We start from the raw sequence: 27,533 nt of genomic DNA on the forward strand, positions 1-27,533 counted from the left end.
CCCCCCCCCCCCCACACACACACACACACACACCCACAGTTGCACACCATGTCGTTCCCGAGCACGAGATGTCATCTGGCATCATTTTATGAATGAGCGCTTAAACCAAATTAAACTCCCTGCATCAGATTAAGAGGCGCGAACCGAGAGTCTAACAGCAAGAGGCTTCACCTCCATGTCCGGCTCTTCGCCTCCACCCCATGCTTCCTCTGATAGCATCACACAAACACACACATAAACACACACACAGCACAGCAGTCAGGTCCAGACCTCCTCCACACAGACAGGAGGCTCATCCTCTCATTTCCTCCTAGCAGAGGAATGAAGAAGAGGAGGGTGATAAAGGAGCATCTCGTCTGATCGATTCTCCTTGTTTGAGTATTCAGCCTGGGTTTCACATCACATTGATTGACGTGCTCTTCCTTATGAAGCTGCTGGTAACATTTAAAAACCAATAAGCCTTGAGATGTTAGCAGCTTTGAAGGGTTTTTTTGTCTTTTTTTTTTCCCGCTCCAAAAGTTGGAATCGCAGCAAAGTGCAGCAACAAAAAGCTGCTATCAGACCATAATGAAGCAGACCAGAGTGTGCTTTCTCTCCCCAAGGCTGCAGGTGTGTGTGTGTGTGTGTGTGTGTGTGTGTGTGTGTGTGTGTGTGTGTGTGTGTGTGTGTGTGTGTGTGTGTGTGTGTATGAGAGAGAGAGTGAGAGAGGTGTTGGTGTTGCTTTGCAGCTGCAGTGAAAAGAAAAGCCCGGGCCAAGTGCGTCGTCAATGAAGACACTGTGTGGAAGCCTCCACGCCGTGCCGCAGTGTCCTGCAATGTGTCCGGGCGGGCCACCGGAGGAATGTGGAGGCAGCAGCGCGGAGACACCGACTGCAGCGGGAGGAGAGGCTGCAGAAGGTCCGGGTCAATAATATTTCCTGGAGCGATTAATAAACCCTGACATGTCGAGCCCCTGCTTCATGGGGAAGACTGATGAGAGAATTATAATGAGGGAGGAGAGGAGAGGAGGAGCGCGGCGCTCTCCCCCCCTCGCCCTCTTCTCCAGCACTCCTCGAGGTTTAATCCTCCCCTCTTTAAGGGTTTCTCTTTTAAATGTCACAAGCTCGGGTGAGGGGGAGGATATAGAGCTGAGTTTGTGATTCCTGAGAGTCGCAGGCTGTGTATATACGGCCTGGGAGTTTTGTGATGTGGAAATACATTTGCGGAGTCATTTGGGACTTTCCGCCACACAAGCTGCACCAAATTTTATGCTTCCTGTTTCTGTTTGTTTGTCCATGTGACGACTCAGCGGGGACATCCAACAGAACGCCTGAAGCGAGCCCCGAGGCTGAGCGCGGCTGCTTCCTGTGCCAGTGTCCCCGAGTCTTTGGCTCTCTTCCTCTCTGGAGATGTCACCCTGTCATGCTTTACCCTTTAACCCCCCCCCCCCCCCCCACTGCGTGGCTGAGCTACTCCTGGGGGACCGTTCGCCGTTCCAACCCCTGCTTTCCAGCTTTTTCCATCTCGTCTTCGCAGTTAGCCTGACGCCGTCTACATCTCTGAGGAAATCACAGGCTTCCTTTTCCCCGTCTTTGTAAGGAAAGGCCCTTCGACACAGCTAATAGCCGCCTTTTATCACTATGCATGCAATCTAATTTCCCAAAATTCTTCATTGACCAGCCTGGAGGACAAATCTGAAATTAGACTTTTAGCATTGTCCGTGTTTATCGCGGGTCAGACGCTGGTCAAACTGTCATCATCACATTGTGTGTGCGCTCATCTGTGTATTGTCCTTTCTCCATTTAGCACTCAGCAGCCAGTCACCAGCCATTAGCCGTAATGAAAATAGGTCATGGGAGATGTCAGCTCCGGGGAAGTTCTGAGGCGTCCTTATTTTGCGAGAGGAGACATTTGCGAGTGGCTTTGGGGAAGGGTATTGTCTTGGAGAACGACACAGGCCAGTTATTTCAGTGGTGTGATCCGAGCCGAGCGCAGAGCTGGCTCTGGCTCTAGTCATGTCGGGTAGGTGTCACGCGGGGCCACAGAAAGGGCAAGGCTGAGCGTCAGTATCAGGAACTGCGCTCACACACTGACCAAATGTGACAAGCATAGACGGTGCTTCACTTAAACTACAGCAAACTGAACAAGACAGTTTTTTTTTCATGTTAAATTCCAACCAGTTTCTACACCATTTGATCCGACTAAGAGGCAAACTTTCTTCTTTTTAATAAAACCTAATTGTAACCAGCAGATCCACAGGAAATGAATGACATTTGTTGACACTTTGAAAGTAAAAGCTAATAAAAGTCTGTTTAAGCAGCTCACTCTTTATAAACATTTATTATAGTCTTGCATTCCAATTAGTCTGCATTGCATTACTGATTTTATTACAACAGTTTAACGGGATAGTGCAGCTGTAAATCTTTATTTGATGTTTCTCTTTCATTTTACCTCAGCTCGCACCCCACCACCCCACAACACACACACACCCCTCAGCTTTTATCGCCCACATTAGTCGTGCCCCCTGCGTGAGTGGCAATCACACAATACACCCTGAGGACAGAGATTCGGGCCGCACAGAGCGGCGCAGCGGTTAGAACTCTCACCTCGCAGCGAGAAAATGCCCAGTCCAGGCTGGTGATCGCTGCACGTCCACCCCTTGTGTGGGTGGGTTTCCTCCAGATAGTCCAAAAACATGTGTTTGAGGTCAACTGGTGGGAAAATTGGGTGTAATTGTCTGTTTCTGTGTTTGCCTTGTGACAGACTGGAGACCAATGCACCTTATTTTAGTCCATAAAGCAGAATAAAGGACGGATGGACACAGAGTGAACAGGCTAAAAACATTAGCTGCATCCATTTTCAACAGTTCGTTTTAAAAATAAAAAAAAATAAAAAAAATCAATAACTTCTTTGGCAAACACTGCGAACAGCAGGAAGGTAAAAGAATCACTTCATGAGCTCGTTCCTGTTTCTGTCGCACTGTACATGTCAACACCCGGCCACTGTTGTCTATCGGTTCAAACGAACCTCCAACACCTGGCGAGCAGTGTGAGTCACCGCTCCGTCTGTACTGATTACAACCTGCCTCCGACGCACACCAGCACACCTCTCAGCGTGCAAACAAGAAACACGCACAAACTCCAGCAAGTCAGAATACAGAGACAGGCAAGCAGGCCACTGCAAAGCTCGCTTCTGTCTCTTTAAATTGTCTCTCACACACAGAAAAGGCAATGCAGGTATACAGACTCATACCGAGTCCAGTCTTGAATCAAACAAGCTGACAAATGTTTCTTCTTGACGTGATTTGTTCTAAAGGAAGGATGATTTTTCGCCTTGGAAGTGCATTTGCCAGTCATTCCTTCACTATAAGTAAAAAAAAAAAAAAAACACACACACAAGTGACATAATGACACCCTTGCAGCTCCCTACAATTGTCTCCCTAATGAGCCCCTGCACGGTCCTCGCCATCAGAAAGGACGAGCTCGGTACAATTGCAAGATCAGACGGGAAATGTGGCCGGCTTTGCGTCTGACAGGAAATGCGGCGTGGCCCGCGCTGTCCGTTCCACTGAATGTGCTCTCTCCGGGCACAGAGCCTCTCTGTCCCTTCAAATACATCAGCTGGGGAATTTAGAAAATGGGATGTGGGTGCAGGGGCAGTGTGACAGGGTGGGCAGGAGGCAGGAGGTACATTGTGTCCTCACCGCAAAAAAAGAAGATGTCAGACTGTTTACCCTTTGGGCAGCAAAGTTTTAAAAGGAAAAAGATGGCTCATTAAAAGGAAAGACGGCGAGATCATCTACTGGATTCTTCCTGCCAGAAGGTTTTTCAGTGCAGAGTTTTTTCATAAAAACCCGCAAATAAACCCGTGATCCGTGGGATTCTTTTTTGATGCTTCTATATGTCTTGGTGCTACTAAAGAATGGGGGATGAAGGCTACAAGCAACAAGTGAGGCATGCCTTTTATTTGAGCTGTGATCGCTGGTTAATGTGGCAGAAACGTGAAAACAGGGTGCTCAAGGTGTGAGGAGAAAACGTGTGCTGTATGTGCAATATGTTAAAACACCTTCCGTATCGCTTTATTCAAGTTATTCAAGAAATTTAAAGCCTCCAGTCGGACGCACACATTATAAGGAACTCCAGCACCTGGAGAACATCCTACTGTGCAGCTTGGGTTGGATTATGAGAATTACATATGCAGTTTCCAATGGAGATTGCATTAGTTTAAATAATAAAAATCAGGATTTCTATGAGAGCAGTTCCGGTCATTTATGAAAGAAATCTACTGTGCAGCCATCTCAGAAGAAAGCACCAGAAAAAGTCTTTTTTTTTTCTTTTTTTTTTTTTTAGAATCTCTGTGTTTGGACCAGAGATTGGGTTCAGGAAGTTCAACCTTGTATTTGAGGTCAGCCTCACACCACCTCGCTGAGTCTCTGTGCTGTCAGACTTTGGGGAGCTGCAGTGTGCAGACCTGGGCCGGGTTAGCTATTTAAAGGACAGTGCACTACATTCAGAGCCTCGACTGCAGAAGCGGTGCTGGGATGTCCATCTGTTCACACAGATGTGTGACTGTCTCCACGCAACGTAGCCTACTTGGAAACACCACTGAGTGTTGCTCTTTCTGAATCGGGACTCTGACGTTTGGTAAAATGGTGGAAAGGAGACATTAACACACCTGCACTGCACATGACTCCACTTTGAGTGAATTTTCAATGTATAAATATACAAACTTTGATCGGTTTATGTAATAAACATGAGCGAAATTAACAAGATCGATAGCAAATTGCTCTGAAAGCTTGTCGATGATTGAAGATGACTATAATTAACATCAGCGGTTGAGCGTTATGTCGCACTCTGCAGTATCTCACGTCAACACTATCTATAGCCTGTTTTACAGTAACAACTCCACCTCTGCAGCACAGCTCACTTCCCTATGTGGGTCCTCCCCCCTCCTGCGCTCCCAGCGTCGTCATTAATCAATTCCTGCCTCCTTCCCAGGGCGCCCAGACGCTGTGGCAGTGGTAATGACCTTGGGGACCCGCTGCCTTCGGTCCGCAGCGTCAGCCTTCCACCTCTGTTGCAACAAAAGTAACATCTCCCGTGGAGATCTGAGCCCGGAGCGGCGCAACATTCAGACGTGCTCGTGCACTTTACGACACCGGCTTACACCGGCGCAGGAGAGACGCATTCACTGCACAGAAACACAAGGAAGGCTCTGTTGGCTCACGCCAGAGGGGGGGGGAAATATCGTGTTTGGTTGCCAGGTTGAGGTGAAAACATGCTGTTGATTGAGATCTGGCAGCTTCTTCGTCTGACTCCCAAAGTACCGCCGTCTTTTATTTGCTGCATATTGGTTAAAAAAAAACTAACAAAGTAGGAGATCAGAAGCGATTGCTTGTAATCCTCTTAAAGCATTCCAGCCATAACTGTAACATTTGAGAGCAGCTCTCGCTTCGCGCCGTCTGCGTTTATTGCGCTTGGAGGCTACAGTCACACTCCGGTGATGAAAACCAAGAGCGTAATTGGTAGTAAATATTTACTCCAGTCTGATGTCTGCACTCGCAAACACCACATCACAGGTCCCACTCAGTCAACTTTCTGGAGTCTCATTAAGTCGGCGCGTTTGTGTGTGTCAAACACAGCCACCCTCAGCCCCGGCTAGGAGTCGGGAGCCGCTTTAATTATTCCTGATCCGCAGATTCACACGTGTGCATAAACACATTATATGGAGGAGTTTTCACAACCTGCCCACAGAAGAGTAAACAACAAGGATCCGTGGGGCGCACACACACACGGCGGCGTGAGGGCCACCGTGCCAGAAACGATTTCGCCGGCGGTCTGTCACCCAAACGCGCAGGCAGAGGACAATCTCCCCGTGAGGGCCTCATCATGTCCTCCCAGCGCCTTACGCCTCGCAACCTGACAGCGACGAACACCGCAGCATCCATCTTTCTTTCACCCCGACGCCTCTGGGATTTACCTCCGCCCCGCTTTCAATTATTCGGAGGCAGAGCAATTACTGCCTGGAATCCGAGCCGTCGATAGTCCGCGTTAATGCATTGCAGCTGGGCAGAAAACGGTGAAACCAGCTTTGTGACACTTCTCATTAGCGCCCGTGTTAACAGTGATCACCGCCACTCTGCTCTGAACGGGTGTTAGTATAAAAGGCGTATCGAGAGGACGGGAACAATGCAGAGAGATATGCAGACAGGAGCAGAAATGATGAAGTCGATCACTTAGTTTTACAAAAGAGGGTCAAAATGTTAAATTCCCTGTTCATCAAGTGACCACTTGTAGAGTTATTGTTGAAGGTCTGAGGCTGAATGGGGAGAATTTGTTGTTTTAGCATCATGCTGCTGTAAAGTCTGACCAGAGGCAAAACGTGATAAACATTTAGAACTGGGAAAACATAGCGGTACTAAGGTCGACCTGTTCATTTTATATGTTGTTGGGAAAACCTGCGAGAACTGTTTTGCAAATATCTGCCTTTAATTCCTCCACAATTCTTTTCTCAAGCTATTGGCATGTAATATTTAATCTGGAGTTTGTTGGAAGTATTCTTACTTCCTAATTCCTCTGAATCGCCGCCCACATTGACTTTATACAAGAAATCAGGCCTTTTTTTAATTTAATTAAACTATAGCACTTACATTTGGCTAACAACTGTAATGTGATCAATGATACAGATGTCCCTTGATGGGTATAGTGCCTCTTTAACAGACCATAATTTTGCTTTAGTGTTTCAGGGACAACGTTAAAATAAAGTTAAAAGTTCAATCATAACAGCTGACTCAGTTATTATCTGCAAGTGTGATTTTAGAGCGCATTACAGCCCACTAGACAGTCTCTCCAGATGGTGCACGGCTCATATTTATGTCGCGTTATCCGGCAGAGAAATGACACTCAATTGAGAAATCCTGCAGGACGAACCTTCACCACTTCAATCAAGTGATTCCAAACGAATTGCAGTGTCAGAGGCTGCAGTGATGAGAGTCCACAAAGCTTTTCTTCTGGTGGGGAACTGAAGGACACCCTCCAGTGAAGTGGGGGTGGGAGGGTCTTCCACAGAACCTCCATTTTCATGCACAGCGGAGACAGATAACCGCGCTCCTTGGGGATCTGCTCAGGACAGACGCGATCTATCCACCCCCCAAAAATATCCTTTCATTACCAGAGAGAAGGATGAGGAGGAGGAAGGAGGGCGAGCGGGCGGGCAGCGGTGGAGAAACGAGTGATAAGCGCTGCTGCAGGAGAACAAAAAGCCACTTGATTCTGTGGAAGGAAAAGAGAGGAGGAGGTGGAGGAGGAGGAGGAGAGGAGATGAGAGGCCAGGAGGGATGAGTGAACGACCCATGCAGCGAGGGCGAGAAGCCGCCTCTGCTGCTCTGCAGAGATTGTAACAGGCATGTCTGCTCGGCGCAGACAGACTATAAAACCTTTCACTTTAAAGAGTCTTTAAACAGGGATATGATGACTGTGTCTTCTGGTTCATAACATGTCCCCAGACTGTCTGCACGGGGAAGCCGGGTTTTACTGCTACACAGTTCCAGTTGCCATAGCAAAAATATATAAAAAAAAAAAAAAAAAACCCTTTACTTCAGGGGCTGTTATTCATCATCAGGAATAACAGCCCCTCTGCTTCACTCTGAAGTCCAGAGACAACAGGTACTGCAAAAAGCATTTCTTTCTGTGGCATCGGTGTGTTTCTCCTCCGACGGGGGTGTCAAGCTTTTTTTGGCTCGCAGACTACAAACAGCGCAGTCTGATCTTGAGATGACCAGACTAGCAACCACAATAACCTAAAAACAACAACATCTAAATATGAAAAGTCTCTGTTTAATTAGATAGTTTTGCAAAAGTGACAAACACGTTTTGCCAAAGAAAACTAAGGCCATTATAACTCTGTCGTGCATATTTAATGATGCAATTCCTGCATAATAGACTGAAATGTAGCTAAGGCTCATATTTTATCTTGTTTTCCTTATCATTGCATCCAAAAATGCAACAACTGACTTGACGCATCTGGCTGAAAGACCTGAACTCTTCACTGCCACACTGTTTCTCTTCAGGCCAACGTTGGTTACGCCTATTGCACCACAGTTTCTGCAGCGTTCAGCGGCTATGGTTTTGCAAATTCCAAAAGCAAAAGATACTTGACGCTGCCTCTCTGGTGCAGAAAACGCAGATTTTCTCAAGGGCGACCTTCCTCACAGGAGGAACAGGTATTACGCCGCTCAAACCCAAATGCTCACCTCGACTTAACACATTTTTCACAATCCTCTTTGGCAGGATCACGCCTCTGGCGGAGCACAATCTGAGCAGCACTTTGTTGATTAAGATTGTGTAACTCCGTTGTTCAGTCTCCGCCTGAATTCTATAGGAATATGAGTCATTTAATGGAGCCTTGGTGGCCATAGTGAGCCTCATTGTCCTCCTTCCTAAGTAGGCTTGTTAAACCAATGGGAAAGACGCGCGCACACACACACACACACAGACACACACACACCAAGAGCGAATGAGCAGCCGTAGTCACAGGCCTCTTGTAGTGCTCACTTCCCTCTTGGATGAAGGAAGTGCAACTTCCAGCCCGTCTGACTTGAGCTTTGTGGGGCGGGCTGTGGCGGCGGGGTAGGCCTTTTCCTTTCATTAATAACTCTTTACAGAGGCAGGCAGGGAATCGGGAACTATGAATGCACACAGGAGCAGGCATAACGGATCGAACATAGATGTGACATGAAGAGGAAAACCAAACCACATCAGTAAACTGAGGTTAAACACTGCCAGAAAGTCACTTTCAGGCCACATTTTTTTATTCTTACAATGTTATGCAAATAAAAATAAGCCTTTTTCGCTACTTCTTTTTTTATCCAGGCCTTTTTTTTTTTTTTCCCAGGAGTGAATGGAAGATTTGAAGGTCAAAGTGCAACAGGAGACTGCAGCACTACGTAACACCGAAACACAACGCAGGAAGAAAAGCTCTCACAAAAGTTGGGAGTGCAGAACAACCTTGAAGCCGGAAAAAGTGTCATTGCAGAAAAAAATAAAATAAATAAAAAATGTAAAAGTTCATTTGAAGGCCCAGAGTGTCCTCTCTCTTCTAGAGCTTTGGATTCTCACAGCTGACATTTGCATTGCACCATTCTGGGTCACACTCCCAATAAAAGCTACTGTATTTGCGCATAGTTTGATGAGCGTGCAGGACTGTGTGTGTGTGTGTGTGTGTGTGTGTGTGCGTGTGTGTTTCTGCAGTGTAAGCACAAGTTGTCCTCCATCTGCTGCTTGATAGAGACTGTTTCCTTTCCTGTGCAGCCAGCCAACCAGCCAGTCTTCCTGTACCACTCTGCTCCAGAGGGGAAACGGGAGCCCAAGACACACTCACACACTCCAGACAAACGCCCTGGATAAGATACATACACATGAAACCACACACACACACACACACACACAGCTGGACAGACTGCGCCACACATTCTAACACACACACAGATGGTCTCTTTTTTTTCTTCCCCTCTTTCCTTCCATGTTTGACTATGGATTTTGTTTTCTTCTCTGCTGCATGTTCCTTTTGTCCTTATTTTATCACGGTCACACACCTCCACATGCCATTCAACAGCCTGCCAGGGACCGAAACACTCGAAAGCAGCGAGTGAAACATTTAAACACAGGAAAAGACATGGCATTGAGAGGTTTGTGCAATTATGAAAACTTCAGAAATTAAATCAACTTCATGGAATTCCTGTTAGTCATTGAGAGCGGCTTGCATTAACTGGAAAAAAAAAATGATAATAATTAAATTTGACACAAGTAGAAACAGTTTAACTACACACACACGAACCTCAGTATTTACTTAAAGAGAAAAACACAGCAAATGAAGCGTATCATATAAAACAGTTTGGCTTCTTACCTGGATGAGGGTTGATTCAATGTATGCTGATTCTCAGATCCATAATAGCAGGTCACATGGCTGTGGCCGAGTCCGACGGTCACATCGTCGTCGCCGTCTCCAAACAGAGGCTGGAGGTGTTGGACCGTGAGGCAGGGCAGAGAGGAGACACGACTCCCGGATTCAGCTCACCCTCCAGTAGTTTATCAAGCTGCAGCCAGTTTGAAGATCTGAAGAGAGAGGGACCGAGAAGATGAGAAACAAATTAACATCGCGACGAGAAGGTGTGCGGCAGAAACGGTACGAAGCAAGACAACCTCACCCTCAGGAGGTGGCTGTTAAGTAACGAGACCCTGGAGCATTGTGAAACGGCGAGAACGCCATCTATGAGATGCCCTTCATGCATAGTGATGCTATTTAGCTTTAAGGAGAATTCAAAAGAAAGTATGAACACTTTTTCTCAGGAGTAAAGGAGATGGCACCAAGTCAAAAAAAAAAAAAAAAAGCTCCCACGGGCGGCTCCACAGAACGCAGCCAAGCTGAAGGAGACTTTCACAAGTTCACCCAGTGCATCTGAGGGTTGAACACTCTGCCGAGTGTCTACAATGCAAATGAGCTTTTCTAATCAAGCACAGACTCACTCGTCGTGCGCATCACTTGGTATTCAGGCTAGAATCGTTGGCGAGCAAGAAAAAGAGAGATTTCCCAGATTTATAAATCTGTCAGGTTTAGAGCGTTGTTAAAAAGGAAGCTGGAGTGTTTAAAACCCGAATATGTGGGGGAAAAAAAGTATCATTGCAGTCGGTCGGTGCGTCTGGAGCATCCGCCGAGGTTTCAGTTCAGTGACGGAACAACCAAACATGAGGATATGGGGGAGGAGAGATGGTGGAAACGAAAACGGGGACAACGAGCAGGATTTATATACCTGGAAACGCTGAGCAGCAAAATAATCTGGGACATTTGTTTCTTCGTGCAAAATGCTCATAAATCACAAGTTCTTCTTCAGCTCCAGGGTTCAAACTTTTCTGATTATTATGAGACAATGTCTGAGTGATTTCTGCATTTTAATTACCGGTAATTCCGCCAAATTAGATCTGATTGAAACCTGAAACCACCAGTTTGAGGACATTATTCAAAGTTGTGTAGAGGAGACAACAAAGCTGCAGATGCATTTTTCAATGCAGGAAGACTCAGTGATCACTTGACTTTATGTTTTTACTATGAATTTTATGTGACAATACATAAAAAATGATCAATAGGAGAAATATTTGCCCAATATCAAGAGATATTTAAATATTTTTTCCCATAATTCATGGAGTCTTTCAAATTTTGACAATAAATCAGAAAAAAATCAAAACAACAAACTGAAAGTCTTCATTTTTTTTTCGCTTTGCAACTTCATTTTTGGAGATAGAAGGTTTTCATTTGACAGCGATGGGGAGCATGCCGGCCGGTTGCCATGGTGACTCTGGTCTAACCGAGCTCCGGGAAGGTGTGGAGGGAGCTGGCTGGTGGTGGGGGGTGGCGGGGGTGGGGGGCGGGGGGGGGTGGTCTCCCTGCCTCTCTTTCGCTGTGCTTTCTCTCATTTTCTAGCCTGAAACGGTAAACTAATGGACACGTCTCCCGCATCCCTCCTCTGCTTTACCGCCGGAGCTCCGTGAGAAACAGGCTGTCAACATTTGCTCTGTGACGTCCCGGTAAATAAGATGCTGTGTATGAGGATTTACACGAGAGGGAAATTATGCAAATTGCGGCTAATGAAGCCAGACTCAGGCAGCGAGGCATCTAAATGACGGACCGAATCAGTCATCAAGACTTTGTCAATATTGCATGAAATGGTTTCAGATTTGAGCCTAAATTCCTTGAAAGCACTGCACAGGGGTGTTTACAATCACAGATCATCTCAAAGGTCATAAATAAATAATACAAGGGTCTGACAGTGTTGAGTCAGATCAACCAAACTCCTGAATAATAGAAGAACCTTCCTGTAATGCAATCAGATGCGGCGCAACAACATCAGAGAGAAAGAGCGCAACAAACCAGAGCTGCTGAGTGCAGCTTAGAAATCATCTGTGCAATATGAAATAATTAATTACCTGCTGATCACTGAAAAAGAAGGAAACGGTAACTGTGAAGTGCAAAAAATAAGGTCAAACACATGTATTATGTTCAGTCACATCAAAAGAAAATAGCTTATTCTGTTATCCTTATGTTCTTTTCAAGAAAACATCAACACGGCCACTTCAGTTTATTACAACACTTAGCGTCGCCTCAATGCTTCATTTTAATTCATTTACAAGTTCTAGTTAGGCATTTCCTTCTGCCTGAACGGTGCCATTTAGAGCAGAGCCAGCAGTGTGTGGTAAACAAGGCCGCAGCTCATCGTGGCCGTCCGAAGCGATCAGAGTATCACTTCCTCAAAGTCACGCGGTCACCGCAGTGTCTGTAATAAACATGGGCGTTGTTCGCACCAGCGTATCACCTTGGCATTCCTTCAGAAGCTGCAACTAACTGAAAAACAAAAGCAAATTTTATGATACGTGGAAGACCTAATATGGTCACCTACACGCGGGCGTACACACACTTGCCCGTCTTTTACCCGTTCACATCTTCGGGGTCGTGGTCAATCAGATTACAGCGTCACACCGACATCTCTGTGTGCCCCGACACAAATCCATTTCCAGATAAGCTCGGAGAGCAACACACTGATCAGAGGGGACAGATGAGATGTTACTTCACCCACTGAGTCACTATCGGGTCCCAGCGTCGGTCTGGCACAGCGGCGCTCACAGACGTCTGCTCCGACCCGCCACCGCCATCTCTCACTCGATGTCAGCGGATGCACTGGTAATAATATTGTGCAATAATACAGTGCATGTGATTGAGAGCCTGATCTTTCAAAGGTTTGTGTTTTTTTTTTTACATTAACTTAGATATTTGAGATTATTCTTTAAAATTATTACCATGAAAAAACAGTAGAAAACCCCTTCAATAGGTTGAAATTCATTTCATTACTTCATTTTCTTGTCTTTCAGTGGATGACCTTCAAAGTTTTAAACAGGTTCTGTTTCAAGGCGACAGACTCCAGAAGAATTGATACATACAGATCAGATTTTAGAGACATTTGAAAGGAAAAGAGACCGTTTTATATAAATATTTAATGAATGCTGCGAAACGAAAACTAATTAAATGCACAGCACTAAGAAGTTGGAATATTAGTTCAGAATAAAACTTCAATCAGAGCAGAAGAACAACTCTCCACTTTCTACTTTACCAAGTTGGCGTCGGAGAAACGCAAAACCACGAGAAGATTCAAGACATATTGTGATTAATGGTGTTTACAGCCACAGAGGAAAAAAGACAAAATCAGACCCAAGATGAAAACTTCAGCTGCTGAAATGATAATAAATGGCATTGCAGGAAACGAATGCGAGTGTGTGTGTGTGTGTGTGTGTGTGTATACGTTCCGCTTCTGCGATCACATGTGAATAGAGCTGTGTCTCTGATGAGCAACCTGCACATCGTGGGTTTAATGTTCCAGAGAGAAAGGACAGACAGCCAGAAAAAAAAAAAAAAGTGTAATCTTGTTAAGCGGAGACTCCCTCGCTTGTCCACCTCTCCACTGAACTCGCCCATGCATCTTGGCATGCGGGGCCGCCGTGCACCGCCGAGTGGCCCGTCGCCAGAGCAAGCAGGATGTCAGTGTGATAATATCATATACCAGCACCTCCAATCCGCCAAATTTCAAAATGTGTGTTATAATCAAGTGTCTGGAAACATCCTCCAGAGCCCGGGCAGGACTAGATCGTTTACAGACTGTGTGCGCGACAGATTACATCAATAGTGTTATTTATGCAGTGGGCAGCTCAACGAGAACCCTGATTTAATACTCGCCCGTGGCTCTCTCAGATCAATAACCAAGAGATTAATGGAAGAAACTTCTGAGCTGAAAAAAAAAAAAAAAAAAAAAAAAAGTCAGAGTGCATCATGAACATGAGTGAAAAATAGCTGCTTAAGGTCGAATGACTCCCAGCTGCTTCGGAAATGTATGTATGAGCGAGAGCTGCATGATATCAGTGAAACATGCAATACAGCATAATGCTGTCAATTATTCTGAGGCGACGTGCGCTCTACTCTTTTAAAATGTGTATTTTCCCATCAGCAGCGTATCAGAAGAGAAACAGTTTGTTGACTTCAAGTCTTTTTCTACCAGATGTGGTGTGAAGTTGAAATAAAGAAGTGAAACCTGGCACAGTTAGGGATGGGTACCTTTCACATCTGAATCGATACGATACCGATACTCGGTACCTGCGAATCGATACCAATATTTTTCGGTACCTGTTTTCGATACTTTTTTTTTTTTTTTTTTTTTGGGGGGGGGGGGGGGGGGGGGAATATGCATTTGGTAATTAAAGTTATTTTGTATATTTAAAAAAATAGTCAAAACTTCGGAATTTTCAACATTTATGCTTCAATAACATCAACTGAAATAACTCCAACATAGAACTTGAGAAAAATGTGTGTGGGGATAAAGTAAAAAATTTAAATAAATAACAATAATAAATAACACAATAAAAATAGACTCAAAATGAATAGCTGTATGAAATGTTTCACATTAGCAGCACCAGGCACCTCTACAGTAAACAAACACTCAAAGGTATGGACTCTATGCACAACTTCAGGAGGCTCCTTGTTTCCTGTCTTTCATGATAGGACGAGCTGATTAATGCAGGTGTGTCTGACCTCTGGAACAGCTTCAGACACACCTGCATTAATCAGCTCATCCTATCATGAAAGACAGGAAACAAGGAGCCTCCTGAAGTTCAGGAAGTGGCTGAGTTGTGCATAGAGCCTATACTGGAGGATCAGAATTGTATGGTTCCAACTCGTGATTGGGCAGTCATAATGCCAATCAAACGCCACGTGGGACCGCTTTTGCGTGATGACATATCATGTCGAGTCGCCGCCTCGATGCGCGCTCTTGTTTCGAGCCGCGCATGCGCAGAGCATTGTTTAGGAAGTGACATGCAGCGGGAGCGACCATCGCAGAAACAGAAGCGGCTTGTCCCTCCCGCGAACAACTCCGAACAGGGGCGGGGTGGCCATCGGGAGGTTTCCCGAACGCCCCCCCCCCCACCCCCGCCTGCTCTCACGGCCCGTGTGCGTGTCCGCTCTCCCGGTATATTATATATTTGCTCCCGGTCTGCGAGTCAAAACACTCCTAAGATTTTGGACCCACGCAACCGCGTCCTCCGCTCTTGCCGATGTATAATGTCAAGGTGCGTTCAGGGTCAAAAAAAAAAAAAAAAAAAAGGTGCGTTCAGGTACCGAAATGTGGTACCGACGGATTTCCCGTGAATCGATACTCGGTACTTCAGCGGGAATTCGGTCGGTACCAAAAAATTACCGAAATTCGGTACCCATCCCTAGGCACAGTGCAGTATGAATGTACAGCGTATGAAAACATCCGTCTTTTCCAATATTTATACTGAAAAAACAACATAACAATGACAACAAAGCTATGACTTATTTTGCAACATTGAATCATTCTGATCAGACGTAAGATTATCGATACTGACTGACGCCACTGACAGGAAATCACTGCACCACTGAAGACATCTTAACAACCGTGATGAGGAAAAAGGTTGTAAAGATTTGTACAGATGCACTTTTCTTGCTGGTATTTCTATTTTTAACAGCTTTAAATAATGGAGAAGCTTTCCGCCATGTGCTGCCTGGGACGGTGTTAATGATCTTAGCACTTTCTACACTTTGTAATTTACTTCACAAACTGTCATGTTGTTGGTTTCAGTTGCTCCACAACTTCCAAACAGCTGGTCTCAAAGGTGAGGAAGTCAGACAGCGGTGTAGTGGATGGTTCTCTCCCCTTATAAGAAACACCAGGTTCGAGTCTGGATTGTTACTTTTCATATGTCTCCTAAAAATCATGACGCATTGCCTTGTTTTAGTGTCAAAATATCTTGGTATGAATTGAATACTGACCCATTTGCTGTGATAAATTTCAGATTGTTGGATTCTTCAAGCCCCAAATGACATGATTGTTACTGTGAACATGTTTGGTAATTATTCAGCAAAGCAGCTTTTTGCTTATAAACACATCAGTTGTCAAACTGAGCTGTCTCTGTATAAAGATACTTTCCACTTATTATGTTTCCTCTCAAAAGAAAAAGGAGCAAAGTAATGTTTAGAATGTGTGGGACTCCACATCTTTAAGTTATTCAAGCCACCTACACACTTCACTGTGTGCATTAAATGATGTGGTTTAACTGCAATTTGAAGAAGGATCTGTGTGAAATGACTGTCGATTGAATTCTGAGTCCAGAGACGCAGAGATGACCTACGACCCGAAGGAGGCCGCGATTCATTATAGGTGCAGCATGAAAAACACACAACGTTCAGCGATCAGATACACGCCCCCTCGGTGGTGGCGTCTCTCTTTGCTTCCTGCTCTCACATCCTTTCCCAAAAGCTTTCTCTCTCGCCGGCGCCTGGGAGCAGTTCAGACAGAGCAGGGTTAGGATTAAACAAGTCCCCAGCCGAGAGTTCCCCGCGTGGTAAATATTCATGACTGAGAAATTGTGCTATTCCAGGACAACGGAGGGCGAAACAAACACATTTCCCTCACACAGGCGGCTACAAACCGTCTTCTAATAAGTGCACAAAGACACGGCGACACACACACACACACACACACAGACTGACATTAATGGGCATGTAAAACATGTACGCCCACACAAAAGGGGAAAGAAGCCCTGTGGATTTCTCCAGCGATCTGTGCGCATATCCAGCTCCTGCCCAAGGCAACGCGCCTCGTCTGTCTGGGACCGGAGAGGTTTCTCACATCGGAGGGAAAAAGTCACGAACGCCTCCACTCCCTCCACAAGACAAACTGCCAGAGCGGGAACCGCGGTGAGAAAAGTGAGCGCCGGTCTCGCCGTGAGCTCACAATGCTCTTTTCAGGAACGGGTGTGTTTACCCACACTGGAAGGGGCGAGGAATCGGCCTGCTCAGTGGATAATTAACACGTACGGGCGGAAGGCACGGGTGCGAAGCGCGGGAGCTCGTTCTCACCGCGGAGTGTGACATATTGAACATTTCTGCGCAACTTTTCCTCTTATGCAAATCTAGATCTCCCTCTCCCTCCCTACCTCTGTCAGTGCAACATCTCTGTCACTGTATGGAGCTGACTCAGAGGACCGGCCGTCCACAGGCAGGAAGAGGAACGGCTGAGGTCACATCCTGTGTGTGAGCTGTGTTTTACAGGCGAACGTGCGGGTATAAAATTAGCTGGACTGTGAGAACTAGAAAGAGAGACGGGGGGGGGGGGTGTGGAGGGGGTGATTCAGTCAGAGAAACACAAAAGGATACAGGAGACGGGGGGGAAAAGAGCCATAATTGGAGCTGAAAGTCTCCCTGTCAAGTGTGACAACCCCGGCTCCGCTAACACACATGTCATCCTCCGCTCGGCGCTGGCTCAGCGGAGAGGCGCGTTAAGCCAGATTAGGAAACACGGTGGCAACAAGAAAACGGCCCATTTGTGAGCTGAGAGCATGCACATGAGGGTGAGTCTCACATCCGGAAACCAAGTACTACTTTTCCAAAATGACTCATCCTGCGATAAAGTTTTATTCAAAAATACAGAATTGGTGGCTTATTATGGAAAAAAAAAAAAAAGTGATATGGAATAATGGTGGTTATCACTGTCGTCCGGTTCGAGTCTCCGTTTAGCAGCTGTTCTGCATGGGCTCTCCTTTCAAATGTGGGTTTTCTATCAGCTCTCTGGTTTCCTCCCACAGTCCAGAGATATGCATCTGAGGTTAACTGATGAGTAAAGATGGAAGCATGTGTGTTTGTGTGTGTGTGTCCCACGTATCATCATAACAGAAACACTTGACATCTTATTGTCATTTGCTTTTGCTTCTCTCAATCGATATCAATGTCTGACGCGGTGAACTTGAAGATACGTAAAGCCGTGCTGTAAAATATGCACTGTGCATGCAAAATGAGCGCATATTACAGTACTTCAAGCTGTTTGTTGTTTGTACTATAGTACAAATGTACAATGAAATACAGTCTGTTTAATTAGATTAACAAAAAAGTAACTTTTAGACTCCATACAATAGGACTGTTGAGTTAATTCTCCGTGCCTGGACAGCTGGACACCCCAACAACTGCATTACATAAAGTCTGCTTGGGACCGGAAGTGAAAGCTCATAGGAAGAACGCCCTCTGAACCTAAATCAACAGGAAAAGGATGATTTACAGGCTAACATCCACTGTTCAGAGCAGCAGTGACAAACCACGCCTGAAGTAAAAGTCCTCCAGCCGCTTTGTGTTTTTTTTCTTCAAAGGCATTGCTTCAGCTGATCAGAGGGGACGGCTGCGTGCACGAGTAAATACTGCAATCTAGTCATCAGACAGAGGGAAACATGCATCCCCCACCCTGCCCTGCCTTCCAGGAAGTCCCCATGTAAATACTCTGTAAATACACCGCAGTACGATCATGTAATGTGAAACATACTGGAAGCTCGTGGCTGCAGCTTGAAGGGCAAACGGATCACATTTTGATATTTTTATAAACAATCAAAGATGCAGTTTGAATTACTGATGCCGAAACAGCGACGTGCTCTTCCAGTGTAATTCCCCACCTGTGTTGCAGTGACCCAGAGGGGCTGAGGCAGTGCGGCGTTACCCCATCTTTAACAGGTAACAGGAAATTGGCCATTCAGCGAATCGTCTGCAGAAGCAGCCGCGGCAAGCCGGAGGACTGATGGATGGCAAGTCACACTCCAACTGCGACGCCATTGATTTCCTCCTCATGCAACCCAGGACTGCTGATTCAAGATAATGTTACATTTTTAAAGGCCTCGCTGTGAGATCGCGGTGATAAATTGTGCAGACGAAACTGATAAAATGAGCACCGGCGACACTGACAGGCCAGATATATTTCCATCAGCTGATTTATTATTTGTTTGAGTCGATTTTTTTGTTTTTACAGTCTATTGTTAGACATGTGGCTTCATTTATATCACACTTTTAATCCGATCCACTGTTGTTGGTGTACTTTCACACATGAAGGTAGTTTTGACATGAGTTTCGAAAATGTTGCACAAGCCATTTTCAAAACGTTCGGCTTTCAGCGACTCCTCAGGTCGCTGTTGCGTAAACAAACAGCCGAAACACAAAGGAAGTTCTTCATTTTCACTAGTCAACAGGGCCTCGGTTATTTTATTAACCTTCGCTCGCTCACACCGAACGCCGGGAATCTCCCCGACTTCCTTATCACAGCACGGTATTCAAACACGCCAGGGTTTACATTCATGCCGACGGGAGATTCAGCGACACTTCAGACGGATGCTTTTGGACTGTGGGAGGAAATTGCAGTACCCAGAAATAAAGCCACACACACACACACACACTAATACACACACTAACGGTGGAACAATTCAACCTGAGTGTGGATTACTTTTGCAGGGCAGTTGCAAATTTTATGACTGTGCATGGAAATCTCCAAACGTTCCTGGTGTCTGTGTTTTCTTCTAGGCTTTTTTTTTTTTTTTTTTGTGATTTACTGTGGAAAAACGTCTTTATGGAAGATTTCTGAAAACATCCCAGCGGCTGGCCGCGGTGTCGACGCTGGTGTTAGTCTTGGCTTCATTAAGGGGCTGCTGGGGTGAAGGCCTGTCATGCTACCTGTCACAGGGATTACTGGTGTGGATCAGTGTCAAGAGCTGTAAACAAAAGGCCCACGTGCACAGCTCTGAGAATAGGAGATAAGAAAGTGTAGGAGGGGTTTGATTGGGGGGGGGGGGGGGGTTTCTGATCACTGTGCCAAGCTCGCAGCTGTGTGATGGATTTCACACATCTTCTCTTCTATCGCTGCATCCCTTTGTGATGAACAGAGACTAAAGGAGCTCCTTCTGAGCGCACGCTGTGCGGAGGATCACCATCTTGCCATTTAAGTTATTTGCCCTCGCTGCACGCCGTGCATGGATGAGCAAACACACCCCACGGTCCTTCAGCGTGCAATTACAGCATTTGTAAAAGGAGAGGCTCCCAGGAAAGGGATATTTTCGGGAATGAATGGAAACCAAATAGACAGAAACAATTCTCATTTGCTGTCCGTAAAGCTGCTTGAATTTAGAGCGACACCATGGATATCAGGCAAATCCAGCCACATGATCGGGCTGCGGCCGCTGGTATCAGCAAGTGCAGCGTCTTGGCTGCGCAGCACACGCACACAAAATCTGAACAGGATATTGCATCCCTCATGACATAAGCTGAAAACAGCCCCCTTCAATTTTTAAATCCCTGACATTACACAAGCAAATAACAACAGAGATGCCATGTCAGCTTCTCCAGAGGGTCAAAAATGTGCGGATTAGACTGTCATTAATACCGAATCTGGATTATAGCAATCCTGAGGCTGCGCTATAGTGGCAGATTACTGCTACCCCAGCCACGGCAATGCCCGACAATGGCACTTTTTGTTTCCCGAGAACTGACAGCACCGCACAGTAACAAAGGAGGACTGATTTCTAATAGGGTCAGGAATGATTAGACAAGCAGCAGCCCTGGCAGCACACAGAGAAACCCAAGATCCTGCGAATCCCCCGCAATCACACTGGATTCGCCCGATTATGACATGAATAACTCCAATTAGCCTTTTAGCACGGTTATCTGTCATGAAAGGGTTAATCTAGCGACAGACTCTCGTATTTCTCCTTTAACATTCTTCTATATTACATTTGTTTAACTATTTAACAGAAATCATCTTTGTGGGACTATTTAACAACAACAATGGCACTCAGCAGTCTAGACATCCGCAGTCTGTATAGGCGTCGTGCTTTACATGCATAATTTATCACCCGCTCACAAAAAAGTCTCAGATTTACACTGAGATCTCTGAAACTGAACCAGTTTTATGCGCCGAAGCGGGCCAGACTGGCAGATTGACGAAAGAGCTGCTCACTTTGCTGCAAAATTGAACCCAGCACTAAACTGCACTGAAGGACAGGAAAGAAGAGGGAATCTTGGTTTAATCTGACGAGATTAAATAAATGAGTTGTCATTCAACTGGCTTTCAATCAAAATATAACGTGCTGTTATTTCAAGAGGCAGGGAAATGTGAAGCCTGGGGGGATGGAGGGGAGGTGAGAAAAACCCAACCAGAGAGAGAAACAGACAGAAGGAAAGAGAGAGCGAGAGAGAGAGAGGGAGCACAGATCAGCCAGTGTGACCTGTCCTTGCCCCACAAAAACAAATGACATCAGAGTAGCTGCCAATCAGCTGATGTGACTGAGAGAGCCGCTGCAAGGCCGTTCGAAGCCGCGCAGCTTTTCCTGACGCTCCTATCACGGGAGGGGGAAAAAAAAAAAAAAACAAAAACAAAAAACGCTCCTCTGCAATCACTCGGCGGGTAAACGCACCCAGACGTAGCTGTAGTTTTACGAAATCAACAATAACATCCTTCATTCTGACAGACGCTGATGGCTCCAGCAAATAAACAAGCACAGACTATTATTCTTCATTGTACAACGATCGCTTCAGGAAAGCGAAACTGCGAGACGCCGCCTATTAAATTCCAGACACATTAAAAGGAATGAATTGTGAAAAATGCAAACTGGATAACTCTGGTTGAAATGGTTTTGCTCCGACGAGCCTAATTAGAAGAGTCTTTACTGACAACGCAGATGCAAACGGCAGGGACACAGACGCTCCCACTGCTGTCAGTTCAAAGCCAACAATCTCATCACCTCCTTATTGAGTGGAATCGCTGCTCGTTATTAGAGACCTCCCTTTTGTTTACTCCCGTCTCAAATCAGGGAGTTAGTCTTGTACAAAGAGAAACTCATTGTTAATGCTGGAACCAGAACAGATCTGGTTTGAGTCTGGGCTCCATGTTCTCCCTGTGTGTGTGGGTTTCCTCTGGCTATCCCTCTTCCTGGTCGATTCATTCACGTGACATAACTACTGACTTTAGTGGTTACAGTAAACGTGGATAATTTCTGTCTCACAGGAGACATTTGTGTACTTTGAAGACATTTTAAATTTTTGACCTCTGGCATCTTGAAGGATGTCGTTGATGACTGTTAATAATAACTCAAATTTACAGAGTTTATAATCCGACTTTCAATTTGGGTTTTAAACGGTAACATTTTTCTTGTACCCATGTGGATCTCAGCAAATAAAGAATCAAAGAAAATATATAATCACAATTAAGTCAGAACGCAATAATCAAAAGCACTGAAACTCTGGTAAGATGTGCAAAATGAAAACAGGCTGTTCTGCTCCACAACAACATCAGGAACACCTCATTTAATAATCCTCACAAGCACATATTTCATCTGCTCCAGATATCTGCACCAAACAAAGCATGAAAGCAACCAAAGAAATTAAAAAAAAACTCCTTGCATTTACCAGAAAATGTTCTACTTCATGTTAAATTACTTGAACTACTGCTTGTCTGTTTCTTGGCGAGGAGAAACTTAGTGAGAGAGCCTGAGAAGCTTTTCCTCTGCTCTGCACCGCTGTGGACTCTCCACCAAAAACAAATGACAGCAGATTGGTTGATATCCCAAGTCTCTCCATGCTGCTGGTGGCAAGCGCTGTATTTTAAGAGAAAAGAGCCCAGCGGCTGCGTGGCGTCCCCCGCCACCGTCACCCCAGCAGGATCTGAAGAGAACCTAATTGGACGCATGCAAATGAAAGATGTGTTAAAAATTCCTCTTCATCACGGGGGGGTTGGTTTTTGGCACCGAGCATCTCACCCAGTTGAGCTTGTGGTTGTCGTCTGAACTGAAACATACCTCCTCCACCCCCTATTTTTTCCCCTCTCCCTGCACTTTCCCTTCCCGGCTCACACCCAACCCCCATGCATATTTTGACAATAACCAATTACAGGCGCAGGAATGCAGGGTGTTATGTGTGGCCTGGAGCACGCTGGATTTTATATCAGACTGATATGATAGTAACAGCAGGGGTGGGGAAGCTATGAAAACAAGCGTCTGCATCACCTCTGCCGCATTCTTCTGGAGCGCACGGAGAACGACATCCACGGACAGAAACACCCGGCCGCCGCTGATGAACACGATCAAGCAGAGACGTGGTAGTTGAGGCTGGTTTCAGGAGGACCAGAGACTCGCTGGAGCAGCTGCACATTCGAAACCGCGCGCCGCTCAAGCTGAACGTAATGAAAATGGACTCCAACTAGTCTGCACTAATGACTTTTTGCCACGAGGCTGAAGGCATCTCCCTGGCTAACTAAGCGGCTAACTAGTCCCCTGCTGTGGCCCAGCTGCTGAATGTGATAGTACAGTAATGAATTGGTAGCAGGACCGGGCCTTTTATTTATCTCCTGCTGTACGCCAGCCAAGCCGGATTGGAATCGCTGAAGGCTCGGAGCACGGCGTCCACGTGTCAGATCTGGTTTTAAATGCTGCCGAGGACACAGCAGACCCAACATTTGCCTCAAATCAAAGAAAGGACAGCCAAAAAATCCCAGCTTCGCAGTACATTCAAGAAAAAAGTCAAGCTGTACTAGTATCTATTATCTTTTCCATCACACACTAGTTCATCTCAGGCGGGCATAAAAGACTGCAAATGAGGGAGTGCCTTAGTGTGTTGAGAGCGCAAGGCGTTTTCCCTCTCCGGGGAGAACAGATCTGATGATCAAATCCTTTCCTGTCTCCTTGCTGAGCCCCTCTCTCTCTCTCTCTCTCTCTCCCTCCACAGCAAACAGAATATCTGTTTCAGCCTGTAATGTCAGCCATGTGTCACACTCCACTGCCCAGCCTTTCTGATAAAAGCATGAACATGTCCCACATGGCAAAGTACCCATACGCACAGAAAATAGCAAACGAACTGCTGAAACTTATTACAAAAGCTCTGCACCGATTGCTATCAACATAAAATAACAATCTCCTACTCTCCTATGTAAAGGCAAGGGGTTTTTAAACTATGAAGACACGTACCACCATCGCAGTCAGGAGTGGGATTTAAATGTAAAAACAACACAGACGTATAAATTGGGTCATCCAGTATATTTTCAACGGAATGCATTACATTTCTCACAGGATAACAAATTAGTCATTGCGCTAAAGCATGCCATATGGCAGAGCTACAGTGAAAATATGAACCCTATCAGGCCTGTTTGCTTTGAGTTCAGGCTCCAGATGCAGAGAGAGTGAGAGCAAGTGGAGAGGAAGAAGTTTCAAACAATCCACACTTCAGCGACGGTAAAATAGGCGCTTGTGTGAGGAGCCACCCACCGACTCGGCCCGACCCACAAAGAGCCACACTGTGAAATCCAGCCCTGGGACACATCATTATTATGATTACCCTGATCTCTAACCTCCCTCTCCTCCCTGCCTCGGCTCTGCAGGAGCGGCGGAGAAAAAGGCACTCAGGGGTTTTCTCGATGACGCTCGCCGCTCTTCGTTATCTGACACACAACTATCACAACGGCACGAGGCGCAGTGAATCCAGGAGGCCAAGACAGCGTGGGCGGATATCAGAGGAGGCCGATAGCGCATGTTGCCGGAGTGTTATCACCATATGCAACACATGCCATACCTCAACGTCGTGTGGAGAAATAAAAGAGGCTGTAACTTTCCCAGACTGCATCGCCGCCACATTGTTTACATCCTTTATGGCTTCTCTGAAGCCTCGAGAAACTCAATCTGTCAGCCAGTACTTCAAACAGGTTTCTTTAGGTTTTCTTCATCCATCTTCATGCTACTTTATTCAGTCTGATTCACCAGTCCATCATAACTCAGAAACACAGAGATCGGCACTCGCTTTCACCACTAGCAGACCCTTCCCAGGTGAAGACTACGGTACATGCATCTGTCTGCACCAAACCACAGAAAACGCTGCAACAGCCCCATAGGAACGCATTCAAAACAGAGAGGACAGGAAGCACAAACATGGACAAAACAGTAGAGCCAAAACAGCTCAGGGGCTTCACTGGCAGGAAAACAAACCACAAGTCCACCATTGTTGTTTTGGTTGGCAGGGCTACCGTATCCGGGTTAAGAGATGTGGGCCTCGCGTCATCGTTTCAGTGTTTTCACCCATAAAGACCGAGATGCTGAGAGGGATTTTTCAGATTTATCCACTCTGGGAGTCGTTTTCACAACTCGAATCCAGAGAAAACCCAACATATCATCGAGAAAGACATTGGAAACAGTTGTATAATTTTTCTTTAATCTGTTTTCTTTCCTTTCTGTGATTTTCAGAGTGTGTTCAATAGGAATCGGCTACAAACAGCCTCCTCGATGACTCTTTTTACTCTTGTATCTCGGCAGGCTTCAAAACAGACTCTAATTATGATAAATCAACGTCTCATCATTGTAGGCAAATGGTGTGGATCTGGCCGCGGCTCCGGCTGAGCACAACAAGGCTTTGGCAGTATTTAGACAAGTGTTATTGTCAACAGTGTGTTTTCCCAGCGAGAAAACATATTGAATGACCAAATGCTGCGATGATCAGCCGCATACAGCACCGCGCAGTTTGACTCATTAGCATGAGAAACGCTGCACACCACAAAAGCAGATCATGCACATGCAGCTGCGAGATGTAGCCACTTCATTTAAACCCTTTTATTTTTGTCCTCGTACACGACGCCCTGCTGCAAAGTCAAAATGGTTCACGGATTAGATTTTCAGATCTGAAGGTCGGCGAGACAAAGTCAGCGTGTGAGCGTTTCCTTGCGTTTTTAAATCAATCCAATCTTCCCATGAGCGCCGGGCCCATTATCGTCTCCACTCCGAATTAATATTGATGACTTGTGCCACTATTGATTTATTTTTCTGAGGGAAACTGCGTAATGTGATGACAGTAGAAACAGTGTGAAGCCGTCCAACGCGTTTAAAAAGCAAAACGATGCTGTTAATGAAATGCAAAGGACTTCTCAGCTATGACAAAATCATTGACAGTTGACACCTGGAAAACGATCTCTGATGACAACGAATCGCTCCGTTAATCAAACTGTGTTGTTACAGACCTTCAGGAAGCTAAATGAAAAGATAAAATGATGACAGGAAGCTAAAAACTGCTTTAAAAATATGACAAATATAAATATAGAAAATCAAAATTAAACAAAAAGACAGAGAAAATAAAATAGTGACTTAATAAGCAGGTAAATTACAGAGTAACATAAGTAAATATATGTATAACTGTTTCAGGTGGATGGACTGAGCGTCTTACATGGCAGCCGCCTCCACTGGTGTGTGAATGTGTGTGTGAATGGGTGAATGTAATTGACAATGTAAAGCGCTTTGGGGACTGGCCAAACGGTGGAAAAATCGCTATGTAAGTCCAGCCCCTCACTCAACATTTTCTTTATATTTCACACAAAGACGCAGCAGCCACGCTATAAAACCATTTAACGGCAGCAGAAATAACGTCCGGGCACGCAGACGGGAACTCGCTCAGGTGAAGCGTGTTCAAGGCTTCTCCCCTCATCTAATTTCCAGCGTAGTACACGACCCACCCCGCCTCTAACCTTGGTCATTTATATCACAGCGGACAGCTTTGATTATCGGCCCATACATTAGCGCTTTCTGGCACTTGGCTGAGCGTTACATGCACATCAGCATGCAGCAGGCGTCGGCCGGCCCCGGTCTCTGGACGCACCGCCGTATCCGACTGCGCTCATCCATACACATTCATCACAGTCAAGAAAAAAAAGAAGAAAAAGAAGAAGAAACGTCCCAGAGAGTCAGAAGCTAAAAGGTGCTTTAATAAAAGAGAGCTGACCTCTCTTTCCAGCTGCCACACCACTTCCTTTTTAAGCCCAACGCAAAAAGAGACAAGCCCCACACTGAATTAATGCCCGTCTCCGTCGATACAGGTCGTCCTGACACGATCAGCACTTTCCTAATTATTACAGGTTGCAGAAATGCTGATGTTAAAAGAAACCTAAAAACAGATGAGACACTGAATGAATAAAATAACAGCAGGGCTGCCTTCCCTCTGCACACGTCAGGATATAAGTGATTTATTGTGTGTTTAAATTCCTCTGCCGCTGCCCTTTTGCATGATCCATTTCTACATGGGTGCTGTTTACTGGGGTCATGCCAGTGCCTCCAAACTGCATCATGTAGCTCAAAAGAACAATGAAAACACTGAGGGACGGACAGGACGATCACACACACAGCACCCTGTGCAGAAGCCTTGAGAGAATGAATAGGAAGTGGGCTGCTTCAGTAAGCATCCATTATTCATTAAGCACTGTCAACAACCTCTGTAGTGATACAGCTAAACCATTATTTCCCTTCACTCACTCCGTCTCTTAACCAGTCACACCCGGCTCTCATGTGATCTTTATAAGATCCGCAGCCAAACGCTTTGGAGAATATGAACTTCAAAAGCATCAAACAAGCGCCGGGCCAAAGGTTTCTGACGTCAGGAAGGCGAAAGAGCACGATCCGGCGTTAACACTTCAGCGAAAACAGAAGCAGCTGCGGATGAGCCTTTTTATGAGGCGCGAGACTAAAGTCAGTGCTGGCGTCAGTATTTCACAGAATGAAACTGCCTGTCTAAACAAGATGAGGCGGCAGACAGAGCGACGTCTTAATGCATCTTCTGCTTGACTTCAGTTTACAATACAGGATAAGTGGGAGAAGGGGGGGTGATCTCCACAGGAC

The 27,533-nt window shown here is 45.7% G+C and overlaps 1 protein-coding gene across 5 annotated transcripts in view; it reads right to left on the reverse strand.

Annotated features, from left to right (window-relative positions):
- ptprea (protein tyrosine phosphatase receptor type Ea) overlaps positions 1-27,533 on the reverse strand; it is a 45,934-nt gene that overhangs the window by 13,899 nt on the left and 4,502 nt on the right. For all 5 annotated transcript variants that reach the window (XM_030097831.1, XM_030097828.1, XM_030097830.1 and 2 more), the window contains exon 2: positions 9,883-10,091. The gene's annotated coding sequence lies outside the window, so the exon portion shown is untranslated. The remainder of the gene's footprint in view (positions 1-9,882; positions 10,092-27,533) is intronic.

This window comes from Salarias fasciatus, chromosome 8 (assembly GCF_902148845.1).
Source record: "Salarias fasciatus chromosome 8, fSalaFa1.1, whole genome shotgun sequence".
Lineage (NCBI taxonomy): Eukaryota > Metazoa > Chordata > Actinopteri > Blenniiformes > Blenniidae > Salarias > Salarias fasciatus.